Genomic DNA, 26,802 nt, shown 5'->3' on the forward strand with positions numbered 1-26,802 from the left:
ATTAGATGAGAATAAAATGCCTGCTAGAGCTGTTCATAATAAACTAGAGTTGGTTGCTATTCCTCCAGAGCTGATAGATTTAAATACGTATGAGTCTATTCTCATACAATGTGTTCACCCGTTTCAGGCTATTGTTCGTATGGAGCCCAAAACAAGTAAATTACCTCCATCAGAGTTGCGAAAAGGATTGAAAGGAAGTGTTGTGTATTTACCATTAGATTTAAGGAAAAATATTGAAACTATTGGTGTAGACCATGCAGAAAATGAGCCACTAGTCATTCTAGTTACTGGTGTTCCTACTAAGAATAAAAAAATCTGGCAAGAGTTAGTGGATGTTAGAAAAGTGCAAAAGGCGTCATTGTATCTGTTAAAAAATAATTAGTACTATAGAAATGTGTTTGTTGGAGAAAAAGAAATAGATTTAGCAGAAGATACTGAAACATTAAGTGGACAAATTGAAAAAGTGGACATGTCCAGATGTGAAGAGATCTATGAACATTACAGTGTACATCCACTTCATTCAAAAGAGGTGATGGGGAATACGATTGAATTGTTTCAAATGAAAAAAGCAACAGGAAGTCCCATGAGTGTATGGAAAGAGACCTTGGAAGCTCGTTGTTTCCCGCAGTTGTTTCCAACAGGAAAAGGTGGACGATATGATGAACGTCCTGTGCAGATTCCTGCATCTGAATATCGGACAACAAGATTATATGCAGAAGATCCAAGATTTCGTCAATGTATCCCTTATATGTTTCATCTTCTGTTTGAAAGTGACTTGTCTGGACTTTCATATGCAGTAAATCACATTTTAAAAACTGGAATGCATCTTCAAAATATAACTGCAAAGGATTTTATGGATAAAGTGCATCAGAGAGATGATCATTTAGAATCTCAGTTGATTAATCTGATGGCATGTCAGCGTGGGACTAATGAATATTGGTACCATCGACATGGAGAACTGAAATGTATGCTACGGAACTTGGGAACTCCTACATGGTTCATTACACTAAGCTGTGCTGAGTATGCTTGGGATGATTTACTTGAATTTCTTCGAGAGGCAAATTCCAATATAAAAAATATTGAATACAAGACACCTGGAGAATTGTGCTCTTTGGATCCTGTCAATGTATGCAGATATTTCAATCATAGATTTGAAGCTATGATGTCTTTCATCTGCAATAAAAAGAATCCTTCTCTTGGAGAAGTTGAGGATTTCTTTTGGAGAAAGGAGTATCAAGCAAGAGGTGCTTGTCACATACATATGTTGTTATGGGTCAAGGACGCCCCCAAATTGGGAACAGATTCAGATGAAACTGTTTTGTCTTTCATTGAAGATTATGCTACATGTGCTCTTCCAAATAGCAGAGAAGAGAAAAACTTAAAACAACAAGTATTACGATTTCAAAGCCACAGGTGTGGAAAATACTGTCGACGAAAGTACAAGTCAAAGGATAAGTTCTATACCAAATGTCGTTTTGGATTTCCACGTCCTGTATTATCTAAAGGAAGAGTGAACGGTTTTATGTCAGCTATACGACATACCATCACAAGAAAGTCTCCGAAAAACACCTACAACTTAAGAAGAAGCGAAGAATCAAAATACATAAATGACTACAATCCAGTTATTTTATCCATGTGGAACGCTAACATGAATATTCGGTATGTTGCGGACAGTTCCATTGCTGTTGCTCGATATGTAACGTCCTACATTACTAAATCAGAAAAGACGGAATTGAAAGAAATGTGGGAAGAGATTTCTCACAAGAAGACTCTAAGGGCCTCATGTAGGTAGCCAAATACCGGTCGGTAACGGCCGATTTTCGGTAAATATGCCGTTACCGACCGGTATTCAGACAAGTGAGATGTAGGAGTCCAAAAACCACTTTTCGGTAAATATGAGGCGGTAAATACCGATTCATAGTTACCGAATTCTAAAATACCGATTCATATTTACCGAATACATTATTAACGAATCGGTAAATATGAAGTGGTAAATATGAAGTGGTAAAAATTGAAAATGACATGTAGGAGCAGTCGGTAATTAAGAAATCCAGGAAAATCGGTAAATAAGAGTCGGTAATTAACACGGATGGAAAGCAGGTGGTAACCATCAACAATGCACATAAGCAATCCCAAAATGCAACAGCGTGGACAACATGGCCGCCATGTACGTCATTGCAAGGCGCCTACGTCTACAGGCAGCAGGACTGAGGGTGTGGCGACAGGAGGAACAAATCTACAGACAGCGCATCACACTATTCCAGCTGACTGATGCAGAGATACATGAGAGGTACAGGCTACACCCCGAAACCATCATGGACTTAATCAGGGACCTTCACCCACTCCTGGACCAGCCAATAAGAAGGGCGCACGCCATACCCCCACATGTGCAGGTGCTCTGCAGCCTACATCTGTTGGCATCCGGCAGTTATCAGGTGGTGATAGCTGCGGTGGGTGGGGTATCCCAGAGTTGCCTGTCACGTTTCTTCAGGAAGTTCCTGGATGCCATGATGCAGAGAATGCACCACTACATCAGCTTCCCAAACACACAGGCTGCACTGCAGAAAACAAAAACAGACTTTTATCACATGGCACAGTTCCCCCATGTCATCGGCTGTATTGATGGTACACACATCCCAATCTGTCCTCCAGCTGACACAGAGCACATCTACAGGAACAGGAAGTCCACCCACTCCATCAATGTGCAGGTGATCTGTGATGCAGGGAACATCATCACAGATATTGTTGCAAAGTTTCCTGGGAGCACCCACGACTCTTACATCTTCCAGAATAGTGGGATCTACACACGACTGAGAGCCGGAGAATTCGGAGAGGGATACCTGCTGGGTAAGTAACAGTGACGCCCCTTGAAACCTGCAAATCAGAGTGTATAGAGGCATGTAACTGATGGTTCCCTTTTACTCATCCAGGCGACAGTGCATATGCATGCCGTTCATTCATCCTCACTCCCTACCTACACCCAGCAACCCAGAGTGGGAGACGATACAACGTGGCCCACAAATCTACACGCAATGTGGTGGAGCGCACGTTTGGACTGCTGAAGAGCAGGTTCCGCTGCCTCCACAAGAGCGGAGGCGCACGCCAGTACAAACCCATCACCTGCTGCAAGATAATTGCCACTTGTGCAATGCTGCACAACCTTGCCACGAAAAAAGGTACAGATGTGGAACTAACATATTTTGAGGACAACGAGGATGAGTCAGGCCAGCCAGAGGGCAGCGCAGCTAGAGTGCCAACTGCAATCGATGGGAGAGAGAGACGGGCAGAGATCACATGCAACTATTTCTGAGTAAGTGAGGGGACACAGCGAGTCGTGAGAAGTCATGACGTAGTTTAATGTGGCACCACGCCATGAACACATGAACAGGCCAATCTGGCAATATGCCATCTATACAATGAGTATGTCCAGGGTTACGTCACCCAATGGCAAGTGGATAAGCAGGGCCACATCAATGTTTGCGCATACGCGCTGCAGTGGTGGATTGCACGGCCTGTGCATCCTCACTAGAGCCAACCCCAAGCCGCCTGCTGCTCCTGCGTGCTTCGGGGACGGGGGGTGTGATGCTGCTGCTGGTGTCGATGCTCTCCGCAGCATCCCCTGCAGCAGTTGTCGATGCCTGACTTGTCAATAGCACCCCTAGTGCACTTGTCACCTGCACCATCCCCCGTGACAGGTCGCTGCAGCACTGTGTTAGGCCCTCCTGCATCGTCACAGAGCGCCGGCAAAGTAGGGAAGTCGCAGTTGCCAGACGGTTGAGTGCCCTGCTGGTAGTGTCCCTTCTCTGGCGTTCCCGGCGCCGTGCTTCGATGTCAGCATCTAATTTGCTGCACAACTGCTGGATTGACTGGGACATGTCCCGAATGCCCGCAGCCATGCCGCCAATGTTTGTGTCCATGTTGACTAAGCTTGTCCTCATCACCCGCATGTGCCTCTGGACTGACATTACTGCCTTTGATTGCAGGCGCTGTTGCTTCAACATTTGGCCCTCGAGCCCCAAGAAGACACCATGGCCGTCAGTGGGTGCTGGTGGACTCTGGACACGCGACCTGCGGCGCCCTCTTGCTCCCGTCTGTGCTGCCTGTGATGTTTGGGGCACAGTGGGATGGCTCCCTTCCTGGGGCCCGGTGCGGTCTTCTGGGCCCATGCTGTCGTCTGACGAGGTGTCTAAGGCTCGTAGCCTGGCTGCTGGACGCCTCCTCATTCTCACACCTGCAAGCGGAGATGTGGCCGGTGAATCGAACATGAGTGGCGATGCTGGCTCTGGTGGTGGTGATGCTGGCTCTCGGTGAGGTGATGCTGGCTCTGTGTGCGGCGAGGCTGGCTGCGTAGGTGGTGCGGCTGCAAGTGGGCCTGCTCCCTGGTCTGCACTCGTGCTGGCTAGAGGTGATTTTTGTGGCCGGTGTGCCGTCTCCCCTGCAGCATGCCCTGTACTGCATGATGTCACATCTGTGGACAGAAAAACAACATTGGCTCAGTGTCCCCGAAGGGCTGCATTGCAAGCGTCACAATAAATCATTTCACATTCCAATCTGTCCTCTGTCTCCTTGTGCCTCGAGTGCGTGACATGCCTTGTTGCCCTGTGACATTTACGTCATGGTTAGTGTTGCCCTGACTACATCTCCCGGAATGCATTGCCTGTCTGCACTGACACGTGTGGACTGCAGTGTGATTCTCGTGTCACAATGGGGGATGTGGGATAGGGGTAGGGGCGGCTACATTGCTGTGCTTTCGTCTTACCTTGGTGTGTTGCGGCTCTGGCAGAGCTGTCGGCGTCCCCAAGACCCACGACGCTCTCTTGCTCGAGTGTGGCCGCCACCAGCTCCTCCAGTTCGGTGAGGGCAGGTGCCCTGTTGGTTCCACCTCCGGTCTGGCTGGCCTCCTTCTGGATGTCGCCCATCTTCCTCTTGGTCACAATCCTCAGGTCATACCAGCGCTTTTTGAGGACCTCAATTTCCCTGTGGGTCACTCCCACAGCATTGACCTGCGCCTGGATGGCCAGCCATATGTTGCGCTTTTCGGCCTCAGGCACTTGCAGGGATTGCCTCCCAAACAGCTTCTGGTGCTGCTTCACCACCTCCTCCACCAGCACCTGGAGTTCCTTGGGGCTGAATTTGAGCTTCCTCCTCCTTTCCCCTCCGTCTTTCTGTGTGCTCTGGCTGGACATGCTGTTCGTTTCCCGCTCGCACATGCAACTGCTCCCTGCCTCTCCTCTGCACTCCGAGCCTCTCCAGGGTCGGCTAATTATGTACACCTGCCTGGGTGTGGCCACTTCGGCTAATTGTGTACACCTGCCTGGGTGTGGGCAGTTCCTGGTTGGGTGGGCTGTCGTTGCACAGGATTAGCTGTTTCGTCAAGTCATGTGATGTTATTTACCGAATCCGTACGTACCGATTCGGTATTTTCCGATTCGGTAGATACCACCTCGGTATTTTCCGATTCGGTAGATACCACCTCGGTATTTTCCGATTCGGTAATTATCACCTCGGTATTTACCGAATCGGTGAATTCCGATTCGTATTTACCGACTGTTACCGAATCGGTAACTGTTACCGAATTTTTACCTACATGTAACTTACCGATTCTAATTTACCGATTCGGTACGGCTCGGTATTTAAGAACCGGTAAAATTTATTTACCTACATGAGGCCCTAAGTAAGAAATTATACAGTTTCAGTTTGAAGATGTTATCGCATCCTGAAATTGGAGCATATGAATGTTCAGATCGGTTATCATCTGCAAGTCTATATTCCAAAAGTAGAAGAATCTAGAAGTGAGAAATCACTAGAAGTGAGTCTAGGTCTTGCAGGAATGCGAAATCGGGTACTGAGATCTGTTCAAGAAATTGAATATTAAGCAGAAAATGACCCTGAAAGTACAGATATTTTGAAAAACAATATGTTGGACACATACTATCCAAATAGAAGTCATCATCTTGACAACATGTGTCTCTATAAAGTGCTGCAAAACTACACTTTTAAACGGAATACTACAGAGAACATCAACGATGGAAAATATGGAGTGATTGGTTCCGAAGGATGTCTGGTAAAACAAAGGAAAAGAAATGTAATTAATCCCAGAATACTGAGTTGCGACACTGTTGACAAAAGGGAATTTTACTATTTAGCCCTTTTGCAAATGTTCAAACCATGGCGTTCAGAACTGGAATTACTTGGAGATTTTCCCAGCTATGAAGATTCATTTAATGCTTGTAAAGATACCATACAATGCAGTGCTTTCACAAATTATGTCAAAATGTTGAATGATGAAATTGATCAAGAAGCTATAATTGCAGATGAGATTGCTAGAGACAGTTCTCAAGACAGTCAAAGTTCTACTGCACTGAGTCAAGATCCACTAGGACAACCAATTGTCGAAAATGAAGCAGCTATTGCAATGAATGAGGTGGAAACAGCAATGTATCAAGCACAAGAAGATGCAATACAGTTAGGAAACTTGGAAGAGCAACTAAATGTTGAACAGAAACAAATATATCAGCAAGTGAAAGAGCAGATTGACCATGGGTTACTTCATGAAAAGAAAGGGTGCTCTTGTACATCATTTCAACCTATCCGAATGTATGTGAGTGGTCAAAGCTGGAACAGGAAAAAGTTTCTTAATTAAAGTAATTACAAGTTATCTGCAGAAAACAACTGAGTCGCATTTGTTTTGTGTTGTCACTGCTCGAACTGGGTTGGCAGCACATAACATTAAAGGAATTACTTTACATTGTTTACTAATGCTACCAGTAGAGCATGAGAACAAATTGGAATACCACAAGCTATCTGGAGAAGCTTGTTGTGAAGTTTCAAGAGTCCTGAAGAAAATGAAACTTCTCATTATTGATGAGGTGATCATGGTTTCAAACTTGATGCTTGCCTTTGTGCATTTAAGAATGCAGCAAATTCTTAAAACAGAGTACGACATATTATTTGGAGGAAAACACGTCATAGTTTTTGGAGATCTACTGCAACTGACTCCGGTAAAAGGACAACCAGTATTTAAAACACTTGCCCATGAAGATACCAGAAAGTCTCTTGGCAGTGTTGGTAATGTGAACATTTGGAGTAATTTTGAATACAAAGAACTGACAACAAATATGCGACAGGCAAATGATGCTGAATATGGAAGTATTCTTCAAGATATAAGAATTGGAATTCTTTCAAAACAAGGGAAAGAAGCTTTGGAGAGTCGATTACTTTGGAAGGTCTTTCCAAATGAAAATGCAGTTCCTGCAAAAGTGTACGTGGAAATTGCTAAAAATAAGTCAGTGATTTGCTTAATGCCAACACTGCGTGAGTGTTCAATATTCAACGAAGAACTATTGAAACTGGAAAATGAAGAAATTGTAAAAATGGAAGCCATCGATAAAATACTGCATGAAGGAATCACTATTATTTTGACGGGAAAGTTGAGATCAAAACTGGATTGTTTAGAAAAAAAAATATCTAAAACTGCTGGTTTGGAAAAGACACTATATGCGTGTGTAAACTGTCGGGTAATTTTTAAGGTGAAATTTGGATGTAGAGAAAGGTTTAGTTAATGGTGCAATGGGCAAAGTGGTGGATTTTGTGAATTATCAGAAAAAAGAAAGAATTGAATTTTTAAAAATTAAATTTGATCAGATTGATGAAGTTAAAGAAATTGGTAGTTGTTCAGTTCGTTTTTTGCTTGTTAAAGATTTATATGTCCGTAGGAAACAATTTCCATTTTCTCTGGCATATGCAGTGACTATTTAAAGAGGGTATGGCATATGTTGCTTTGTCGCGAGTCAGAACATTATCTGGTTTGTTTTTGATTGATTTTGATGAGACAAAGGTTACTGCAGATGTAAACTGTGTAAAAGAGTATAATAGGTTAAGAAGGGTGTATGCTCCAAATTTAGGTCAATATCCTGTATTTGAAAAGCATGTGGTTGGTGGAAAAAGATGGTTAGAGAATATCTGTTCTGAAGGTGTCAAGAAAAGAAAAGAACAAGATAATGTTGTGATTGCAGGTAAAAAGAAATGGGACACTGTTGGAGAGATTGTTGGTTATCTGTTTGAAAATAGTTCTGGTGTCAACTGCTATGCTAATGTAGTAGTCAATGTTGTTTTTTATCTTGAAGGTTTGCAAGAGCAAATTATGGAGAATCGGCAACAAATATTTTGTTCTCTGTTGCATTCTGTTTATGAAAAATTGACAACAGATAGAACTAAAATACAATCTGTTTCAGATGTTCGTAGTCTTTTGGATGTGTGTTCTGGTTCTACACAATTTACACAAAATATCCAACAAGATGCTCAGGAATTTTTAATGTGTATGCTTACCATTTTTTAAAATGAAGGTGTTGAAATAGAAAATATTTTTGGACTTTCTTACAAAAGGGAACATTATTGTAAAAATTGCATGTATACATGTAGCACCAATGTAGACACTGAGAGATTTCTGTATTTAACATTACCAGACTGTAAATCAGTGTCTTTCAATAAATTAGTTAAAGGTGCAATTCAAAACATGGAGTGTAGCCAATGTAAATCAGAAATGTTATCCACATTATTCTTAACAAAGTATGAAAAATACATAATTTTAATGATGCAACGTTGTACAGCTGACGGAAGAAAATTGGATACTTTAATAAAGCAATTTGTAGCAGCACAACTATCAATATCAGGAAGGACTTTTGTAGCAATTGCAATAATTTTCCATGATGGTCCTTCCGCCACATCTGGACATTACACTGCCTATCTAAAATGTGAGAAAGGCTGGACACTTTGTAATGATGCCCAGTTGGTTTTCAAACAACGTTTGCCTAGTCAATTACCAAATTCCTAGCTAATATTTTTAAAGCCAGAGTTTTGGGAAGATAATTCATTCTCTGAGGAATTTATTATTATAATTTAATAGGACTACCATTGGACAATTTACATAAAGAAGGAGTGCAAAAATACCATTTGGCCTCAAGGAAAGGTATATTTTTGAATTATGGACTTTTTGGTGGTCATTTATTCGGTGATTATTTTAATGCGGCGACATTTACAGTTTTTATAAGTTAAAGTTATAAAATTGTGTAATCTGTAAGCATTTCATATATGTGTGATTTGTATTTTCTGATATTTTACTGAGAATAGTGTGATGGTGTTTTTTTTAACAATCTTTCTGATTGTTTTTTTTTTGCCCGCTGTTAAGTGATGAGTACGATTGAAATCACTATTTCTAGTGAAATTCAATATATTCTGAGAACAGCAAAAAAGGCACACAAATTACTTTGTGGAAATTATGCTGTGTTGTAAAAAATGTATTATTACATGTTATAATTTTTTTTTTCTTTTCTTTCACAGATCCAAATTTTAAAACAAGTAATTTATATTAATTTAGATTGCAATGAAATTATGAAAAAAATGTATACCATTTTTTATTCCTATTATTGTGAAGGTAAGTTTAACTAAGTCTCAATATGCAGAATGACGAGGTCTGCAAGAAGCTACAAAGTTGAAACACGTTTCTAAAAACACTCTATTTATACCTATGTAGTTTTGAAATCTGACCATAATCAGATATCATGTGACCTGCAAAAAAAGAGATTTGAGGGGTTCATAATATTTCCCATTGTACCTACTGAAGTACCGTAATCATTTCAATCATTCTTCTTTGAGCATCTTTGCAGACAAAACTCTGTGCTTACCTTCTATGATTCGCAAGGAATTTTAAAACCGGAAATATGTCACTTTTTGTAACATAGTTATTGCACAAGATAGTCTTTTATATTTACAAAGAGAGGAAAAGGCACTCTGTGTACTTTTTCTACTCCATGTAAATACAACCTCATTATGCACAACACTTTGCGTTGAAAGGGTGTTCTATAAGTGTTGTTGTGCATGATTGCACTGAATACTCATAGAACAAGACACATGTCTAGATTTATCAGAAATCATAAATCTCAATATGTATGTGAATGCTGCACCATTCTAAAATTGGTGTAGGAAAGCACAACAAGGAGAATTTTTTTCATTTCTCCACATTTTTATATCTTCAATGCATGCTGCTTCAGCATACATTGAAGGAGAAAAATGCATTTTCTCATTGTTTTTGTGCAGGAAGGTGTGTCTTCCTGCAGAAAAACAAAGAGCACATGACACAGATATCCTTGCACTATGGTGCAAGGGTGCCTAATGTCACCACATGGCTGCAGTTTAAGCAGCCGTGCAGAGAGAAGCATAGATTTTCAACTTATTTATGTACATATGTTGCTTCCCTGTGCTTCGGAAGTACTACAGCACACAGTAGTTAAAGAGGTTACTGTGTGATGCTGGAGCACTTCCTCATAGTTCTGCACTTATACTTTCATCATACGCTACTAATGCATTAATTCACTCAATTACGTGCTACACATACATTCATCTAAACTTTCACACACTACAAAGAAATTTAGCTCTTTGTTTAAACCAGGAAAGTTAGTTCTTACAAGAACTTTTTTTTTTCTTCTTTCTTTTATTTTTTGGGGGGGTTTTCTAACAATTTTGTAATTTTTTTGGTTTTTCTGGAAAAACAAAAAAACAAAAAACAAAACAGGAGGAACCAAACAATGAACTTCAGGGAACAAAAAAAACCGAGGAAATGTGACTTTCTTGCCGGCGGCAGATAAGATCGATCGACTGCTCACCATAGCACAAAGTCGCATTGCACTTAGTGCAGAGCACTTTTAAATATTGAAATTGAGGACGGATGTCTACATTTTGGGCTGATGGATGCACTCTTGAAGTGCTCGGCTGCGATGAGGTGGAAGGCGCAGGAGCAGGAGTGTTTCTCATCCGTCGGCACTCTTCTCGTGCAAGATTGTTCGGATGAAGGGTCCTCAGGTGCTTCATCATACTTGCCATGCCGCACGAGTATTTCTTGTTAGGATCCCCTCGCGACAGCACTCCTTTGCAAATCTTGCACATGACCAATGTGGCATTGGTCTTATTCTGCCCCTCGGGAAAAGTAAAAAATTTCCACACCACTGAACAAAAACGTTCTTTGGGTGGTGCCTCCTCCAAAAATACATCCTCAGATGTATGAGGAGATGCAGGTGATGCCTGCTGCCCTGAAGCCATTTTTAGTTGAAAAAAGTTAGAGCTAAGTGTAAACTTAGTCTAAAAAATCTTCTTCTCTGCAAAGAGATGCTTCTCCAAAGAAGATCAAAGAAGAATGATTGAATTGGGTGGGGTCTTTCAATAGTTAGAACAGGAAGTGTAATGAACCAATCAAATCTCTTTTTTTGCAGGTCACATGGGATCCGCGCACCCAGCGCGCATCCGCGAAATTGAATTAAAAAAAATTATAGGATTAGATGTAAAAATATATTAGTTTTAAGACTAGTTTAGAGTTTGTCTTCAATTAATATTCACATGAAATACATATATATGTTTTTTTAAATGTTAAATATTTTGCGGGATCCGCGCACCTACTGCATCATAGATGCAGATGACGCATCGCGGAAGCGCGTAAACGTCGCGTTACGTACAACGAACATGTCGCATATAGGCAGGGAGTCGCGTACCAGTCGCATTGGAATCGTGCACTAAACACGTACCCGACGCATACCATGCACGGATGCTATCGTGTAGGGATCGAGAACGGTGCGCATAGGGTGCGCGGATTCAAAAACATGGAAAAATATATATAAAATAAAGTTTTGAACATATAGTTAAAAAAATATTTTGAAAAATATAAAAAAATATGTTTGAAAACCCGTTAAATTCAAATATTATTTTTTAATTTTTAAATGAATTAATTGAAAAAATAAGTTTAAAAAATGGTGATAAAAAAGTATTTAATAAAATATAATTAATGAAATTGACACACTGAATTTGAAAAATATACAAATCCAATCAAAATCATTAAACATGATATCTTCAGAGATAAGTTAAAGATAGGAATTAGAATTTAAAAAACCTTTGAAATTCACTGAAAAAACCATAGGTTTCATGCATGTTACAGTTAGGAATTGGCATTTAAAAAACCTTTGAAATTCACTGAAAAAAACAAAGGTTTCAGGGGCGTTATAGTTAGGAATTGGCATTTTAAAAACCTTAGAAATTCACTGAAAAAACCATAGGTTTCAGGGGTGTTATAGTTAGCTGGACATTTCCCTCGTACAAAACCCTAGAAATTCCCCTGTTATAGTTAGTTCAGCTAACTATAACTTGCACCCCCGCAATGCACTGCTGATGACATCACATATTACATCACTCATGACAATGTCAGTGACATCACTGATGACATCACTGATGACATCTCAAATGACATCACTGATGACATCATCCATATGATAAATTAGTGCATCTTCTCACACCCTAATTTAACGTTTGATACACCGACTCAAAATTTCAGACGGCCCTTTTGAAAGCCATAGATACTCCAATACCAATAACTACATACCCACTCATTAACTCTTAGGTCTACATACACCTCCACTCACTCACCTGTACAGTCACTCATACTTACAGTCACTCCATACAAGACTATCATATGCATTTATACACCTGTATAGATACTCACACACCGCCAATCATCCATTGAGGTACTGACACACCTAGTCAGTCATGCAAATAATTAATCACACTCCCATTTACTCACCTATACAGTTATACACACACAAGTTCACTTACTCATAAAAATAGTACCACATTCTTACACTCTTATACAATCATTGATACAAGCACACACTCATCCATACAGTCACTCTTACAATCACACACTCTCACAAATGCCCACTTATATACTCTTACACACATATATACTGCCTTTCACATATGTAGTTAGTCACACATGTACCACTGAGATATACATTCAATCCCTAGCACACCCATACATACACTCACCCAACCATACAGTTCATCACAGATGCACTCTTAAAACCATGCACCCATAGAATCACCCACTCACACATCTATGCATAGAGTCTTACACACCCTACCCACACAAACACTCAGGCACCCATACAGATACTCAGACAACAAATCAATAACCCATATAGACACTCATATAGGTATTCACAAAACCATGCAGCCACTTATACACCTACACACAGACACATACAGACATTCACACAGTTTAGTCACTAGTCTGGAGTAAGATACATTTAATGACTCACTTATAGAGTCAGTTACTCACCTAGAAAATCATCCATTCACACACTTGTACACCCACTCATTCTTGCACAGGTTCTTTCACTATAAATATATAAAACATATTTAAACTTTTCAGAAACACACAGTCACTGGATGACGTCATTAGTGATGTCATCAGTGATGTCATTTGAGATGTCATCAGTGATGTCACTGACCATGTCATCAGTAATATGTGACGTCATCAGCAGTGCATTGTGGGGGCGCAAGTTATAGTTAGCTGAACTAACTATAACAGGGGAATTTCTAGGGTTTTGTATGAGGGAAATGTCCAGCTAACTATAACACCCCTGAAACCTATGTTTTTTTCAGTGAATTTCTAAGGTTTTTTAAATGCCAATTCCTAACTATAACGTCCCTGAAACCTTTGGTTTTTTCAGTGAATATATATATATATATATTCACTTAAAAAACCATAGGTTTCACACATGTTATAGTTAGGTGGATATTTCACTCGTAAAAAACCAATGAAATTCCCCCGTTATAGTTAGTTCAGATAACTATAACTATAACTCGCGCGCCCGCAATCCACTGCTCATGATGTCACACATTACATCACTCATGACATGGTCAGTGGCATCACTCATGACATCACTGATGACATCATCCTTGTGATAGAGTGGCGGTCGCGCGAGTTATAGTTATCTGAACTAACTATGACGGGGGAATTTCATTGTTTTTTTACGAGTGAAATATCCACCTAACTATAACATGTGTGAAACCTATGGTTTTTTTAAGTGAATTTGCAAGGTTTTTTAAATGCTAATTCCTAACTATAACGTGTGTGAAACCTACGGTTTTTTCAGTGAATTTGTACGTTTTTTTATGTATGTATTATTATTTTTTTTATATATTTATTTTACAATAAACTACGTATTAAAAATAACCCGCGATTTAAAAAAAAAAACATTTAAATGTTTTTTTCTGCCTTCGGAGTCCTTCAGGGACCCCCTGACATAGGCTAGGGGGTCAGGAACTCTCTACCCTGCCCCCTTTTCACGTTCGCCACCTTCCTTTTTCACTGTCGCACTGAAAACAAACAAAATGGCGGCCGACACTTCCTGATTTCGACCGATTCGAACGTTGACTAACATGTAACCACCAATCAGAATTACGCTCGCGCACGTTAGGGTGCTCGCACGGTGCGCGCACGGTGCGCGCATGGTACGCGGCTATAGATATGTATGTGCTTTTAAATGCAATTTTCTCAGGAACTACTGAACAGATTGACTCCTTATATGGAAAAGGCACATCCCTGAGCTGAGGACTACCTCTCTGCCAAATTTCAAGTGATTCTGTTCAGCCGTTCGGGCTGTACCTTGGACTAAAGGTCCCTATTGAAAATTGAATGGGGAAAACACGTTTTGGGAACCCCTTTTTTTCTCAGACCCCGCTTGACGAATCCCCCCGAGACTTTTAGGGTAGGAGCGGATCGGAGCGCCCCACCTATTTTAAAAATTTTGCGAGGATTCGTCAACCGGCGCCAAAGTTATTCCAAATAGAATGTTGCAGATTTCCTATGGAAACACGGTCCTAACTATAACTATCTACTGGCGACCGCCAGTAGATAATACATATATATATATATATATATATATATATATATATATATATATGTATATATATATATATATATATATAAACCATCATACATGATCAATTCATTTGTCAGGGTTGATTGATGAATGCATTTTTTTTAGCAGGTCATCAACTGTATTTTACAGTTAAAAGTGTATCTATACTTATACTTATATAATATTCTACTTAATATTCATGTGAATGATATATATTTATGTATATATATGTCTTGCTATTAATGCTATATGTATCATCATATTATCTCAACCTATGGCTCTTTTTATCCTGTTTTTCTTTTCTTGCCTCATCAATTTGATGAAATTTCAATTCAAATGAATATGAGAGAGAGAGAGAGAGAGAGAGAGAGAGAGAGAGAGAAAGAGAGAGAGAGAGAGAAAGAAAGAGATTTTAGACACAACTACAGCCCGAACTCCTGAATGGAATTATGTCAAATTTGACAGAAAGCTAGATTTAGGTCCTGAAAGAGTGCTTTTGGTAATTTGGTGTAAATCCCTTCAGTAGTTTTGGAGTTATTAAAGAAAAACAATTTATATATCTAGAGATATGGATTCACTGCAGAATCACTACTGTGGATCCATGAATCCATGCACCAACAGCAATGCCGTAAGTGGCTGGCCGCAACCTTAAAGAACATTTTGTGTGGGACATTGCATGAAGAAAAAGTGTTTTTGTGTCCCCCTTTATCTCAGTCCCCACTTGATGAATCACCCCAAAACTTTTGAGACAGCAGCTGAAGTGATTGGAACATTCTTCAAACAGCACCCAAGTGCCTTTCTATGGAAACTAGGTCCTAACCATAACTACCTACTGGGGATACACATATTATATATATATACTGTTTTATACCTGTGGCGGTTATAGTTAGGACTACCTTTCAATAGGAAATGGCTTTTTTAGTTTGCTAATAACATTGGTGCTGTTTAACACATCTTCACACGAAAAAGTGTTTTTTTACCTCAACTCCTTCCTGGAAAGTTTTGGGGTGATCCATCAAGCGGGGGCTATAAAAGAGGGCAGGTCCCAAAACACCATTTACCCTTGTAGTTTTCATAGGGATGTTTGGAAAGGGCTACAGTCAAGACAGCTAAACAAAATTAAGCCAAGTTTGTTAGAAAGGTTGATCTTGGTCAAGAAGGTGTGCCTTTTCGGATTCAGTAAAATCTGCAATTTTTGAGAAATTAACGATTAAAAACATTTGTATATCTGGACAGTTGGCCTTGCTAGCATGCAACTTCAAAAACTAGAGTGATCTGATTGGATAAGGGGGATTTTATTTCCTTCTGCCACTTCCCTTGTGTAGAAGCTAAGGACCACGTGCTCTGATTTGCTGACTACAACATGAAAAGAAATGTTGGGCAGCTATTTCAGGACTTGGGGACGTAGTCTCTTATTCTGAAAAACCTTTAAATACAATAAAAGGAGGCAATGGAGCGAATTCCAAGTCATGAATACTGGAAACCCCACCCATGGTATTCCCTCTTATGCTATGCCTTTCTGAAATATGTGGTATAATTTTAATTAATGCTATAGGTTACAAATGTTCAGCTTGTGAAGCAGGAATCATTGGTTATTATACGTGTTAGGTATTATGAATGTATATATGATTAGGACATTGCGGACATGTACCTTGAACTGCCTTTTATTTTTTAGTAGACAAGTCGAGTCATTGAGGGCACGAGGAATAAACTGACACAAGGACAATTAAGGCAGAAAAGACATTGGTTGCCACGTGAAATGCCCAACAAACTGATTGGCATGAGCATTGCACGCGCTAACCGCTAACCAACTGAAACGCATTAGCATTCACGTGTTAACCACTACACGTGAAGCACGAGTACACAAGGAGGAACGTGAGCAGTGAAAAGGTATTTGAACTGCATGATCTGTGCTTGGTCTCATTAGTCTCTGAGCGCTTACCTGCTTCTCCAGATTCCTGCTGTGAGGATATTCCCTTTTCCCAGCTGCAACATTCCTCGACTCCCCTCTCTGCTTCCGGCCGCCCCTTTCTCTCCGTGGCTGCCAGCTCTTCCCCGGATGTTCTTCACATCGTTCTTCCGCTTCCGGTGCACCAGCTGGACCTGTAAAAGAAACAACAAAACCAGATAAGTGAAAATAGCTCGCAAGGCCTTGTCAAGTCATAAAGAAAATGATTGGTGAGTCAATCAAGACATTTTGAATTGTGACACGAGTTTCCTAATTTTAAAAAGTGAAAACTTCTTATTTAATTTTAGAGCTGAACTTGGTCATAGCCTGAAGAAACATTCCTTGAAGAAAGAGAACTTCTAAAAGGGCATATATTTACCAAAAGCCCAACAATTACAAAGACTTGTGACTGTGTTATTATTTATTCATTATTTATGGACCAAGTAATGTTCTGAGACATTCTGAATAAGTGGTTAAAGAAGCAACCACAAACTTCAGGTGAAGACACATACTTATGAGTGGAAACTGTGTGGAACTGTTGGAAACAAATCACTATTAAGATGGTTGTTATTGTTTTCTTGCTTCACAGAATAATAACAGCTGCTTAAGAAACCCACAGAGTGATAATATGAAACAGTTCATTTGGCTATAGGTATTGCCAACAGAATTAAGATATCGTATCATCAGAATATTAAGATTGATGTTCATTTTTCTTCAAATAATACTGTTGTATATGTCATTGTAGATACCGGCTGGAAAATTCCTACAATCCGAGACAACCTCCTTGGTCCAATAGAAAAGGCCATAGGACGCTGTCCTTGAGAAGTCGAGGTACCCATAGACCTGCACCCGAAGGAAGTCTCTTATCTTGTTTTCTCATTCCCATCCCCCTTCCCCATTGAGATCTTTCTGAATACCAGAGTGTTTATATACCTCTCATATTTGTAAGTTCCTGAGGAGACTGGGGTTCAGTCGTCATCAACAAGACCAAGGAGAACAGGTGAGTGGCTTGCATGACACCCCAGGGCTAAAAGTAAAAAACAAGAAAGGTTTTTGTCACTGTCCCAAGAGTCTTTGCAGGATCCTAGAAAGAAATCTAAAATACCGGCCATTTGTTTTAATAACAAAATGACCCCCGGATTGTTCCACGCCCAGGGGTCAAACTATTTTTTTAACACTATGGGGAGGAGGCCGTGTGTCGGCCCCTTCTACCTGAGCCGATTTCAGCCCATAGGACCAACCCCTGGGAGCCTACTTTATTTATAAAGAGGAGGGGGCATTCTGCCCCATCCCGAGCCTCAGAAGGTCCTAAGCCATATTTACTTACGGGAGGTGGGAATGCGGCCCCTCTCCATGAACCTTATTCAGGCCAGAGGACCCCATTCTCTGGGGCTGATGCCCAAAATAGGGGAGGGAGGATGGGGTTACGGGAGCCAATATTGGCTTGAGGAGGGGCACACACACCCCCTTCCATCTAAATCAGCCCTGGAGGATAGAATTTCTGGGGCCTTTTGAGGCTGCACTGTCCCTCCCTGTGAACAATTATTTTTCCCTAGGGTATGGAGTCCCCGGGGCCATGAATTGCCTGGGGAGGCCCCATGCCCCCCTCCCACTCTACTTATGGTTACAGGGAAGGACAACAACGCTACATGGCCCAGATTTTCATTGCAGTGATCTGCTGGTCACATCCTAGTTGTCAGTACGCCACAGCTACTCCCTCACAGCTAGTATATACCCACACCACACCCATCCAGCACAGGCGTCACAGGACACGTGACCCTCACAATAAAAAAGACTGGGCGCACGTGCTCGACGCCATTTCAGAGTTGCTCGCACCGGATGCACTGCGGCCGGCACAGGCACACCGGCACGGGACAGTGACTTTCGGTCCACTGAGGTATGGGTACAGTAACTGCTGAGCGGGTGTGCAGCCTGCAGTGATGGCCCGTCCCGGCGGTCTGGACAGCTCAGGTATTGTGTGCCCTGCTGGACCACAGTGTAGGCCTGAGCCATCAGACAGCGCAGGCCTACCGCCACATGGCATTGCCTCACTGGTCACTGAATTAGTGGCAGCGCAAGGGGTGAGCGGGTGTGCAACCTGCAATGTTGATGGGTGCACTGGTATGTCCTCTGCCATGGCAAAATCAAGACGCAGCACCAAATGTGAGACCTGGTGGCCTGCGGAGCGGGGCTGCATGATATGCAGGGTGCCCTGTCCGTGATAAGGTGAGCAGTGAGGCCTGGGTGCGCAGGGGCAGGCAGACACCTCTGGGCGGCGGGACTGGGTGATGTGCAGCAGCCTGGATGCACAAATACGGAATACCGATTTAGGTGTGCACAGTCATATATACTCTGCCATTACTAATTCTGTACTAGGTTTCGGATGTGGGAGCTTGAGGGCTCCACTAGGTCCCAGCACCTGGTTGGAGACACAGCGGTAGCGTAAAGGTGAGCTGTGATGGTTTTGTCTACAGTATGGGCACTCACTGTCCCTCTTCATCTCTTCCTTTCTCTCCTTCACACTCTTTCTTTCTCTCTTCCTCTCACACTGTTTCTCTCTTTCTCTCTCTCTTCCTCTTTCTCACGCTATTTCTCTCTCTCTTTTCCTTTCTCTCACTATTTCTCTCTCTCTTCGTCTCTCTCACTCATTCTCTCTTTCTCTCTGTCTTCTTCTCACTCTTTCTCTCTCTCTCTTCCTCTCTCTCACTCTTTCTTTTTCTTCCTCTCTCTCACTCTTTCTCTGTCTCTCTTCCTCTTCCTCTCTCTCACTCTCTTTGTCTCTCTCACTCTTTCTCTCTGTCTTCCTCTCACTTTCTTTCTTTTTCTCTCTCTCTCTTCCTCTCACTCCCACTGTTTCTCTCTTTCTCTCTGTCTTCCTCTCACTCTTTCTTTCTTTTTCTCTCTGTCTTCCTCTCACTATTTCTTTCTCTCGATCTATTTCTCTCTCCTTTGATGGACGCATGACGCACAATCTTATCTTGCATTTTATCTAACAGGCTGTGATTCACAAATCGATGTCCCCCCAACACCACCACAGATGAACGTGTGTAGAACCTGCGATGATGCATAGCCAGCCTGACAACGCCTGAGAAAGTTGCTATGGCACGTGGTGGACCCTCTTACACACACGCCAGTGGTAGAAGGTGAGCAGAGAGGCTTATTTCCGCAGCAGCGGGCAGTCACCTCTGGGTGAGGGAGTGGATAGTGTGCAGCAGCCTGAGCGCACAAGAGTGCACAGACACCTCCGAGCAGTGGGAGTAAATGGGCTGTAGCAGCCTGAGTGTGCATTGGCGAAACAGAGAATTAGGCGTGTGCAGTTGTATGTACTTTGCAATTACTAATTCTATCTTTCAGATGACTAAACTTGAGGGTGCACTATGTCCCGGCACGTGGTTGGAAACACACCGGTGGCACAAAGGTGAGCTGCCCCCCTCTCTTGTTTTATACCTTTGTTTCTCTGTTTTCTGGTGACTGGCTTCTACCGAGTCACAAAATGGCTGCCAACACTTCCTGGTTTGGGGTGTTGACAGCCAATCACAGTGAAGCTTGTGCACTGGAATTAGGCTCCGCCCAGATATCAAACTTTTATTTTTCTACTTTCTCAGCAACTACTGAACGGATTTACACCATTTAAAAAAAAGGTCGCTTTCTGATCCAATCTCTACCTTCCTTCCAAATTTGGGGTAATTCCGTTCAGCAGTTCAGGCTGTAGCACGTCACAAAATTTCCTATGGAAGTTAACAAGGGAAAAACGCGTTTTGGGACCCCCCTTTTTTCTCAGCCCCCGCTTGACGAATCACCCCCAAACTTTCAGGATAGGAGCTGACCTAGATAGACTTTTTTTTTGGTAGTATTTTGTGAAGCAAAATGCTTTTGCTATGGAAACTAGGTTGTAACTATAACTACCTACTGGCAACTGTATATATATGAAGAAGAGAACTCTGGGTAGTTCTCAAGTTTAGGTGGAAGGCAGCTTCTGTATAGAGCACCCTCAACACCAGAAACACTCTAGATTTGCTCATCTCAAATGTCTGCTTTTCTATCAAAATTTTTAATCATGGGATTAGCACAGTGCCATCCATCCCGAGAAAGAAAGAGACAAAGTCTTTTTCCATTTGTACAGCAAGTCTTTAAGCATAGCCAAGCTGTTAAAAGACAAAAGCCATTTACCACATCAGGCACAGTATTACAGCTTTGGACTGGTAAAATACCATCCAAGCCAACCTGAAATGAATAAAAGCAACCCCTGACACGGTGTCATTATATATATATATATATATATATATATATATATATATATATTCACTGAAAAAACCATAGATTTCAAGGACGTTATAGTTAAAATTAGCATTTTAAAAACCTTAGAAATTCTCTGAAAAAAACACAGGTTTCGGACCAACTGACAGACTGATACAGACATTTACACAGATTAGTCACCAACCCATGCATTCAGTAAGACACGTTTAATCACTCACTTATACAGTCAAGCACCTACTAAATCATCCATTCAGACACTCATACACCCACTCATTCTTTAATACACCTTGGCATATATATATATATATATATATATAAAACATATTTAAACTTTACAGAAATGCACAGTCACCGGATGATGTCATCAGTGAAATCATTTGAGATGTCATCACTGATGTTATCACTGATGTCAATGACCATGTCATGAATGATGTAATATGTAATGTCAGCAGCAGTGTATTGTGGGGCACGAGTTATAGTTGGCCCAACTAACTATAACGGCTGAATTTCTCTGGTTTTGTACAAGTGAAATGTCCAACTAACTATCACATCCCTGAAACCTGTGTTTTTTTCAGTGAATTTCTAAGGCTTATTCAATGCTAATTTCTAACTATAATGTCCCAGAAACCTATGCTTTTTCAGTGAATTTCTAAGGCTTTTTAAATCCTAATTTCTAACTATGCCTACAGAGGTAAGACATGTGCAGAAAGAGGAAGAAAAGCACATAAAGAAACAAGAGAAATGCAGAAAGAGGCAACTGAAGTCCAGGAAGACAAAGAAAGGTGCAGAAAGAAGCAGGATATATGCAGAAAGAACCAACCGAGGTACAGAAAGAGGCCTTGCTGCAAAGCCATCCTGTCCCCCCAACATTTTACTGACTAGTACTGGTGGTAACTGACTCTGAATGACCAAGCCCGGAGCCAGTGCTATGCTGAAAGATGCTTAGAATACAGTGAAAACACCTGCATACACTAGGGTCCACTAGGGGTTGGGGTACAGCTGTGATTGACATGACCTCCCCTGTAAGGCCCTAGTACATAATAGGGCAGGGGGATTAAAACAACCTCATAGTCAGAGGTGCAGAAAGAGGCAAGAGAAGTGTAGAAAGAAGTAACAGAGGCGCAAAAACAGGCAAGAGAGGTGCAAAATAAAGCAAGTGAAGTGCAGAAAGAGGTAGGAGGGGTGCAGAAAGAGGGAAGAGAAGTGCAGAAAGAGGCAAGAGAATTGCTTAAAGAAGCAACAGAGGTGTAGAAAGAAGCAAGAGAAGTGCAGAAAGAGGCAAGTGAGGTGCAGAATGAACCAAAAGCAGTGCAGAAAGAACTAAAAGAGGTGCATAAAGAAGCAAGAGAGATACAGTACATAAAAAGATAGAAGAGGTGCACAAAGAGGCAAGAGAGGTACAGAAAGAGGCAAGAGGGGTACAGAAAAAAAGAACAGAAGTACAGAAAAAAGCAACAGAGGTGCTGAAAAAAGCAAGAGGAGTGCAAAAAGAGGTAGAAGAGGTGCACAAAGAGGCAAGAAAGGAACAGAAAAAGGGAGGAGTGGTGCAGAGAGAAGGAAGAGAAGTGCAGAAAGAGGCAAAGGAATAGCTGAGAGAAGCAACCAAGGTGTAGAAAGAAGCAAGAGAAGTGCAGAAAGAGGCAAGTGGGGTACAGAAAGAAGCTAGAGCAGTGCAGAAAACCAACAGAGGTGCAAAAAGAAGCAAGAGCAGTCAAGAAAAAGGTAGGAGAGGTGCACAAAGAGGCGAGAGAGGTACAGAAAGAGGCAGGAGGGGTACAGAAAGAAAGAAGAGAAGTGCAGAAAGAAGCAACAGAGGTGCAGAAAGAGGCGTGAAGGGTACAGAAAGAGCAGGAGAAGTGCAGAAAGAACCAACAGAGGTACAGAAAGAGGCAAGAGAGGAGCAGAAACAGGCAGGAAAGGTGCAAAAAGAGAAAAGAGGGGTGCAGAAAGAGGCAAGAGGGGTGCAGAAAGAAGCAAGAGCAGTGCAGAATGAACCAACAGTGGTGCAGAAAGAGAAAAGAGGGGTGCAGAAAGAGACAAGAGGGGTGCAGAAAGAAGCAAGAGCAGTGCAGAATGAACCAACAGAGGTGCAGAAAGAGGCACGAGGGGTACAGAAAGAGGTAGGAGAGGTGGGGCAAGAGGGGTACAGAAAGAAAAAAGAGGGTTGCAAAAAGAAGCAAGAGATGTGCAGAAAGAGGCAAGTGAGGTGCATAAAGAGGCAAGAGAGGTGTAGAGCATGGCAAGAGAACAGCAGAAAGAGGCAAGATGGATGGAAAAAAGGGAAGAAGGGTGCAGAAAAAAGCAAGAGAGGTGCAGAAAGAAGCCAGAGAAGTTCAGAAAGTGGCAAGAGAGGTGCAGAAGGAGGCAAGAGAGGTACAGAAAAATGCAAGGGAAGTGCAGAAGAAGGCAAGAGAAATGCGCAAAGAGGCAAGAGAAGAGCAGAAAGAGGCAAGACAGGTATAGAAAGAAGCAAGAGAAGTGCAGAAAGAGGCAAGAGAATTGCTGATAGAAGCAGAGGTGTAGAAAGAAGCAAGAGAATTGCAGAAAAAGGCAAGTGAGGTACAGAAAGAAGCAAGAGCAGTGTAGAAAGAACCAACAGAGATGCAAAAAAGGCAGGAGAAGTACAGAATGAGGTAGGAGATGTGCACAAAGAGGCAAGAGAGGTAAAGAAAGAAGCAGGATGGTAAAGACAGAAGGAAGAGAAGTACAGAAAGAGGGAAGAGAATTGCTGAAAGACGCAACAGAGGTGTAGAAAGAAGCAAGAGAAGTGCAGAAAAAGGCAAGTGAGGTCCAGAAAGAAGCAAGAGCAGTGCAGAAAGAACCAACAGAGGTGCAAAAAGAGGCAAGAGGAGTGCAGAAAAAGGTAGGAGAGGTGCACAAAGAGGAAAGAGATGTACAGAAAGAGACAGGAGGGCTGCAGAAAGATGGATGAGAAGTACAGAAAGAAGCAACAGAGGTGCTGAAAGAGGTGCGAAGGTGCAGAAAAAGCAAGAGAAGTGCAGAAAGTGCCAGCAGAGGTACAGGAAGAAGCAAGAGAGAAGCAGAAACAGGCAGGAAAGGTGCAGAAAAAGGGAACGGCAGTGCAGAAAGAGGCAGGAGAGGTGCAGAAAGAGGAAGGAGGGGTGCAGAAAGAGGAAAGAGGGTGCAGAAAGAAGCAAGAACAGTGCAGAATGAACCAACAGAGGTACCAAAAGAGGCAAGAGGAGTGCCGAAAGAGATAGAACAGGTGCACAAAGAGGCAAGTGAGGCACAGAAAGAGGCAGGAGGGGTGCAGAAAGAAGGAAGAGAAGAACAGAAATAGGCAAAAGAATGGCTGAAAGAAGCAACAGAAACATAGAAAGAAGCAAGAGAAGTGCAGGAATAGGCAAAAGAGTTTCAGAAAGAAGCAAGAATAGTGCAGAGAACCAACCGAGGTGCAAAAAGAAGCAAGAGTGGTACAGAAAAAGGTAGAAGAGGTGCACAAAGAGGCAAGAGAGGTACAGAAAGAGGCAGGAGCGGTGCAGAAAGAAGGAAGAGAAGTGCAGAAAGAAGCAACAAATGTACAGAAAGAGGCAAGAGAGGTGCAGAAACAGGCAGGAAAGGTGCAGAAAGAGGGAACAGGGGTGCAGAAAGAGGCAAGAGAGATGCAGAAAGAGAAAAAAGAACAGCAGAAAAAGGAAGAATAAAAAAGGAAGAACATTGCATATAGAAGCAAGAGAGGTGCCGAAAGAAGCAAGAGCAGTGCAGAAAGAGGCAATAGAGGTGCAGAAAGAGGCAAGAGGTACAGAGAGAGGCAAGGGAAGTGTAGAAACAGGCAAGAGACATGCACAAAGAGGCAAGAGAGGAACAGAAAGAGGCAGGGGTGGTGTAGTAAGAAGAAAGAGAAGTGCAGAAAGAGGCAGGAGGGGTGCAGAAAGAAGCAAGTGAGGTGCAGAAAGAGGCAAGAGGAGTGCAGAAAGATAAGAGAGGTGCATAAACAAGCAAGAGAAGTTCAGAAAGAGGAAAGAGAATTGCTGAAAGAAGCAACAGAGGTGTATAAAACAGCAAGAGAAGTGCAGAAAGAGGCACATGAGGTGCAGAAAGAAGGAAGAGCAATGCAGAAAGAACCAACAGAGGGGCAAAAAGAGGCAACAGGGGTGCAGAATGAGGTACGAGAGGTACGGAAAGAGGCAAGAGATATACAGAGAGAGTCAGGAGAGTTGCAGAAAGAAGGAAGAGAAGTGCAGAAAGAGGCAAGAGAATTGCTGGAAGAAGCAACAGAGGTGTACAAAGAAGCAATAGAAGTACAGAAAGGGGCAAGTGAGGTGCAGAAAGAAGCTGGAGCTGTGCAGAAAGAACCAACAGAGATGAAAAAAGGGGCAAGAGGGGTGCAGAAAAAGGTAGGGGAGGTGCACAAAAAGGCAAGAGAGTTACAGAAAGAGGCAGGAGGGGTGCAGAAAGAAGGAAGAGAAGTGTAGAAACAAGCAACAGAGGTGATGAGAGAGGTGCGAAGGGCACAGAAAGAGCAAGAGGAGTGCAGGAAGAGGCAGGAAAGGTGCAGAAAGAGGGAGCAGGGGTACAGAAAGAGGCAAGAGAGGTACAGAAAGAGGGGTGCAGAAAGAGGCAAGAGGGGTGCAGAAAGACAGAAGAGAGGTACATAAACAAGTAAGAGAAGTGCAGACAGAGGCAAGAGAATTGCTGAAATAAGCAACAGAGGTGCAAAAAGAGGCAAGAGGGGTGCAGAAAAAGGGAAGAGAGATGCACAAAGAGGCAAAAGAGGTACAGAATGAGGCAGGAGGGGTGCAGAAAGAAGGAAGAGAAGTGCAGAACGATGCATCAGTGGTGCTGAAAGAGGTGTGAAGGGTTTAGAAGGAGCAATAGAAGTGCAGAAAGAGGCACATGAGGTACAGAGGAGGCAAGAAAACTGCAGAAAGAGGCAAGAGAGTTGCAGAAACAGGCGAAAGGGGTGCAGAAAAAGGGAACAAGTGTGCAGACAGAGGCAAGAGAGGTGTAGGAAGAGGGAAGAGCGTTGGGTACAGCAATGATTACAAAATAAAGCCGCCTTAAAATTCCTGGAAATACGAGTGAGTGCGTTTTCTCTTCAAACTAAATCGACCTGTCATGTGGCAGCAGATTTGCTTCAAATTATTAATACAAACCGGCGTGACCCTGCCGGTGAAAAATGCACCGTCTTAAAATCGAGCACCGATGTCAACCTTTGGGCTACAATCTGGCAAAAAAAAAAAATATATTATCTACTGGCGGTCGCCAGTAGATAGTTATAGTTAGGACCGAGTTTCCATAGGAAATCTCAAAATTCTATTTTGAATAATTTTGGCGCCGATTGACGAATCTTCGTGAAATTTTCAAAACTAATGGGGCGCTCCACTCCGCTCCTACCCTGAAAGTCTCGGGGTGATTCGTCAAGCGCGGGCCGAGAAAAAGGGGGGGTCCCAAAACACATTTTCCCCATGGATTTTTCCATAGGGACTTTAGTCGCAGCTACAGCCCGAACGGCTGAACAGAATTACGTGAAATTTGGCAGAGAGGTAGCCATAAGGTCCGTTTGGTGCCTTTTGCAGGTTTGGTGTAAATCTGTTCAGTATTTTCTGAGAAAATAGCATTTAAATCAATATATATATCTATACGCGCGCAGCGTGCGCGCAGGGTGCGCGCACTCGGCCGCCCGCGAGCGTACTTCTGATTGGTTGTTACATCTTAGTAAACATTCGAATCGGTCGAAACCAGGAAGTGTCGGCCGCCATTTTGTCTCTCGCACTGAGAGGGGGGTGAAACACAAAGGAGAAAAACATGTAAAGGGGGCACGCTGGACAGTTCCTGACCCCCTAGCAGGGGTCAAGGGGTCCCAGGAGGTCCCCCAAGGGCAATTAAAAA

Source organism: Triturus cristatus, chromosome 3_1, assembly GCF_964204655.1.
Source record: "Triturus cristatus chromosome 3_1, aTriCri1.1, whole genome shotgun sequence".
NCBI lineage: Eukaryota > Metazoa > Chordata > Amphibia > Caudata > Salamandridae > Triturus > Triturus cristatus.